We start from the raw sequence: 6,000 nt of genomic DNA on the forward strand, positions 1-6,000 counted from the left end.
ATTAGAATACCACCAACTAGCCCCACACCGGAGTCACCTCTGTTATGAAACCAGAAATACTTGATATGGATGACAGTTTGATTCGTGTGATCAGGGAAACCTACAAAAAGGCATGTCTTCATTGACTGTAGACAGTATACATGTCACTCTTAATTGTCTATCTGTGAACCTCAAGGTAAATCGTGAAATCTCTCTCTCGCGCGCACACGCACTCGCACAAACACACACACACATCAAAACGTTCAACGATGAAGAGTTTGTTTTTAATACATATGTTTTCAGGGTATTTGAAAATGAAAAAGCATATGCAGTTGTCAAAATGGAGACTTTTTGTCATCGCTGTACGTCTTTTTCATATCTAACCGCACAGCCCGACTACTTTAACGTGCGGTTCAATCAAACCTTAAGTTTTTCAGCCCCAAAATGTGTTGAACTTGTAGGTCAGTCTTTTACCTCCCTGTCCATAGTATTCAATGTGTCGACCTGCTTGTCATATTTGAACGCTGTCCCTGGCATTTGCACTCTTTGAACAAACGTCTGGCCTTGCTTCGACAAACATCGACAGTGTCCGTAATCTCTGAATGACTCGGAAACACAGGACAACTCTCACTGGTCAACTGGGGGTGAAAAACGTAAGGTTTGATTGAACCGCACGTTAAAATAGTCGGGCTGTGCGGTTTTCGTTCAGGTTTCTAGGATCGCGAGTTTCACCCCATGTGTATTTCATGTAATGAGTTTAGCGGCAGAATTTCCTAAAAGATCTATTTCTGCACCCATTGCGTTCAAATTTGAAATATAAGTAAATTATAGCATCTAAAAACATTATACAATTAGAAAAGTCCAGATCTATATTTTTGAAATTTTTTTCCAAACAGATTCGAACCCCTGTGGTTTCATGTACAATGCAGCTGAGTCAAATCTAAAGTATTGGGTCACAAATATAATATCAACTCACCAACGTCTTGGCTTTAGAGTGTGAAACAGTTATACTGAATGTAACATGGCGGGCGGCCAGGCAGGGGTTTTGTAGCTCAAGCGTTGGCGGAGAGGCAGGCAGATATATATACTCCAGTTAATCTGTATGTGTCCGTCGCCAACACCTCAACCAGCTTTTATATACACAGTCACCGATTCTTGAATATTCGAGCACATGTGCCACCATCGCCATTAACACAGAATTTCTCGTAGTCTCCCGAAAGTACGCACAAATAATCAAGAATACTCAATGGGAGGAAACTCTATAGCGCAACCTTAAAGCCTGCTGCCAAAGTATGAAAAGCACTGAACATTTATGATACGAAATGCTATCCATAATAATTTTCACTCAAAACTTTAAACATTGTGACCCAAATAGTAATTATCACTTAACCAATACTACAATTTACAGAAAGTACACTCTCGTAACAATGTCATGAAACAGATTATAGGAACAAGAAACCTATCCTGTGGGTTACACGGGCGTATTAAAGCGCCCAGTAGCCAAGCAGCCAGCCAACACGTGCAAAAACCCAACACAAAATAAGACACATTGATCAGATGTATTGTCCATGATACAATGCATAAAGTAACATCATTATACCAACACATACTCGAAACTACCATGATTGTTGACAATCTAATTCAGTGCTATTGAGCAGTCCGGATATTCATGATATTCTGAACTCTTCTTTATTTTCGTAGTCTGCCGTGGTAGTGATGAGTTATTGTTGAAAGCGGCGTAAAACTTATTTAACATATTGTTAGTCGTATATACCTGATATATAAGTACAAAGGGTTGTTGATAATTTAATTCAGTTATTTATTTTATAGTTTGTGATAATCTTATTTCAACCAACAGTTAAACTTTAGAGATTGATCGTAGCAATGACTTCTCCCTTCCAAAACTAAAAAATGATTTCTCCCTGCTATGCAGTGCGCGGAATTTTCATATTGCGAAGACGGCATGGTGTACCAAATCACTAGACTTTTAGCAGTTTGTGTAATGACATCACTCTTCACGCATTTTTATTCATTTTAGGTCAGGAAATAAGTGTAATGTGGTAATGTAGTAACAAGCTATGAACACTAGATGTGAATTAATGTAGGTATAGTGTTAGTTTTTTTATAGCGGTCTTAGTGTTCGCGCACTGGGATGTGCGAGGTAAACATTCACGTGGATTTGTTTGTTTCATATGAGCCAAGTAATTATTGTTCATGTCTGAGTGGTGTTTGCAAAAAATTATTCAATTATTATTATTCAATATATATGAGTGTTTCCACACACAGTTAACTTTGCATATTTATGAAAGATATAACGAGCAGTGATAGAAATGCACCATCGTCAGTGTCAAGCTATTATTAGGATATTCACCAATAGTGTGGATGTATTGGGTATATATGTCAAGTACATTCCATAACAGGATAGGTTATGACTTTAAGTATATTTTCGTGTTAAATGAGAGGGATTTGTGTCATTAGCAACTCACCCTTAATTTCAGAAAGTCTGAAAGGTATTCAGCCATCAACTATTGTTTGCTGCTACTGTAAGATGGGAATACAAATTGTTGAGTCTTCTTTGCCTTGTGCACCAATCATGGAGTTACAAACAAGATACAGAATTGATGACATAGATCAATCTTACACCATACAGAGCATTTGTAAACAAGAACTGTAAGCCAGAATAGTGACAAGACATATAGGAAAACCAAGCATGCTAAAATTCATGCACTTAAACAAGCATTAAATATTTACATTTGACTTATCCTGAACATATTTATGCCTATGTTATTCAATTGTTTATATTACAGTTTGATTTTCTATGTATATAACAATTATAAATGTGTAATTACTAACCTTTAACCAAAACTTTAAACTTCTATACAGTCTTTATTTGTGGTATAGTGTTGTGCAACTGGTTAGTAAGAACATGGTGGAGAGAGATATGTTTGAAATTAACTATCAGCTGAGAAGCTGAGCTTGGGTTACTGTCAAAACAACCGAAGACCGTGACACAATAATAGATCGCTCCAAATACCCGCAATGAACCAGCCAGTGACAGAACTGAAGAGTTAAGACCAGATACCGCTGAACTGACAACTAATTTTAATGAATATAATGTACAACGAAGTCGTCTTTCGGACGACTAAAAACCTGAAAGATAATGGAGGTGATTAGTTATAAATTTATGTACACAATCCCAAAAGTCATACCTAACGCTGTACCAGAGTTGTTAGCGCCAACGACCCCCAGTTACGTTCCCGAGTTACGTTACGATAAAGTAAACAAATTCGCCAAGGAGTGTGCTGACACTGACCCAGAAACTAGCTTTAAGCCCCTAACCCCAAATAAATCTCTAAATAAAATAAAAACAACAATATGATTTCACAGTGTTTATTACACAATGCAGTAATGTGTGATGACATAAAAATAGAGACAACACGCGCCATTGTTCCGAGGTTTTTCAAAGAAGACCTAGATCTCGAACAAATGCGAAGACACACAAAAGAAATTACAGCACAAATTTTAAAACCTGACAGTGTTGTAACGATGCAACTAAATAAACAACCTACAGTGAGCAATTTCTACAAAACATCTTACCAAAGACATTATCTTCACATTCAGCCTTAAACCTACCACGTAACAAGAATCTACACTACCCCAGAGACTCCAAGGCCCATCCCTCGTGCAGTCACCAGCCAATCAGTGAGATCGACACCACTCACCGCACCGATGAGCGTTCGAGTTACCGATAATAGTTATGGTCTATTTCTGACATCACTGTGTGCATAAACGACTGTTTAATGCCGCGAGTGTCCACTCTACTCTCAGTGAAGGGGAGGCACCGTCTCACTGATGCAACAAGATTCCCCACAGCGTCTTGTGGAATAGCTAAACAATTCTAAACATGATTCAGCCGTACACATTGCCCTAACGCGTCCCACATGTGTTTTATGGGCTCTAGATCGTGTGAACAGGCCGGCCTGTAGACTATACTCGTAGACTCGTCAGTAAAAAACACATTATTCCATAGTCGTCTGTACCAACGCAAATGGTGGTTCATGTTAAACCGTTGACGCGATGTTGTTATAGTGTTTTATTGAAGACAGCCACCTTCCAAATATTTCTAAAACACAAACTCTATATATACTCTTAAAAAGTAGGGGATCTTCATTTTACTTCATTTACTATTAGAAATATTTAGGAGATTTATCGGAGTCGATCAATGTTGATATAATATTATTGAATGTTTTGAGAGAGCATCATCATTTGACTTCCTTACAACCATAGTTATTTGGAATGTAGTCGCTTTTGAAAGATGATTGGTCTGTGGCATGTAAGGTGCTGGTATACGATTTCCATTTAAAACAAACGACTAGAAACAAACAAAAACAAATGTGTGATGCAAGATGAGTGTCAAAATTAATGTTCTAAGTGATTTCTCCACTTTCTTGAAAATAAACGTCAAAATCAAGAATGGGACCCCATTCAGGTGTATGGGGCTACTGCGTTGTGCACATGCATATCATGCGTTGTGTCTAGAGGTGGTAATAGAGGGAAATGGTGGTGTGTTCAAGGAACTTGTCCTTCCTTGAAACGTTTGTTAACGTTTACACTTCCTATCCAAATAGAAAGTTCATTATCTCCTACTTTTTTAAGAGTATATGTAACCAAGCCACATGAGACTAGTTTATGTTATCATTCAATCTGTAATTTTCATGTTTATCACTACCGCAATGCACATTGTCTTAACAACCACAACCCCGTGTAATTAAGAGCTAATTCCCCTGTATAGGTGCCATATATCGCCCTTTGACACCAGGTGTTAAAATTCAGCTGGCTTATTCCTGATCTTGAAAACCTCACTATATACCTATCATTAACATTACGTACACTGTACCAAGGATGATTTCCCAAGTTCTACTTCTACCGGAAGACATTGCATGTGGCTTGATTATCATGGATCCTGAACGTCGACATCTTGCATGGTGCATCATACAACAATCACCTAATGAGCAACTTACACGTTTAGGATGAAGCAGTTGAATACCACAGACCAAACATGTACATGCATCTCTCCCACAGACATCTGATTATAGTCATCCGTATGGTGATTGTGTGGAACCCACTTCACGGACATCTTCAAGATGGACATTGTGGACACGACGGCTCACCAGGACTTACTTAATGTGTGTTCTCAAATGAACATCCAGCCAGGTATGTTGTATCGCAGGCCAGTGCATTGTTACCTTTCTATGTCTATACCATTATAATTAAATTTTTATTGTGTTCATTAAAATTCTGGCAATCTGATTGGTTAACTTGGGAACATTTCTTTTGATTTCATTTCCCAATGAATCTGAAAAAAATAAGCCACGCCCACCGAACCGGACTACTTTCGGACCTGAGGAATGTCGGGTAATCCCTTTACACAGCGGGGGAATTCCCTTGCACTCGGGTACCTTAATGAACTTTGGGTAAACATTGAAGTGATACATTGTGGTTAACATGAACAAACAACTCAAAATTATCCGTGAACGTTAATAACGTTGAAACGCCTCCACAAGAGCATGCGCACGTTGGAACATCAGTTCATGGCATCGCAATCCCAGTTACATCACAGCCTCTTTCTGCTTGCGCAAATACTACAATCTCAGTTCCACTAACTTCATATCATCGGGCTTCATTTCCATTTCTCACTTTTCAAACTGTCTCTTTCAGTTCGCATTTAGTAATTCAAACGTTTGAACTTGAAACTTTGCCGATACCGTCGACCGATGTTAGCTTGGTTGATTGACAGCTGTTTGGGGGTGCTCTATGCTGATTGGCTAATGGTTTGCCAGGCATGTCATTTTATGTAAATCAGTCACCTGAGTCATGTCACGCCATTACCGGATTCTTACACCGAAAATGTTCATCGGTGGTAACAAAGATATCTGTTTCGATGAATTTGATTATGTTTAAAGAAAATATTGTTGACAGGGTATAGTATTTGTTGCTGAATTTAATTATAAGGATTGACTT

Source organism: Haliotis asinina, chromosome 4, assembly GCF_037392515.1.
Source record: "Haliotis asinina isolate JCU_RB_2024 chromosome 4, JCU_Hal_asi_v2, whole genome shotgun sequence".
NCBI lineage: Eukaryota > Metazoa > Mollusca > Gastropoda > Lepetellida > Haliotidae > Haliotis > Haliotis asinina.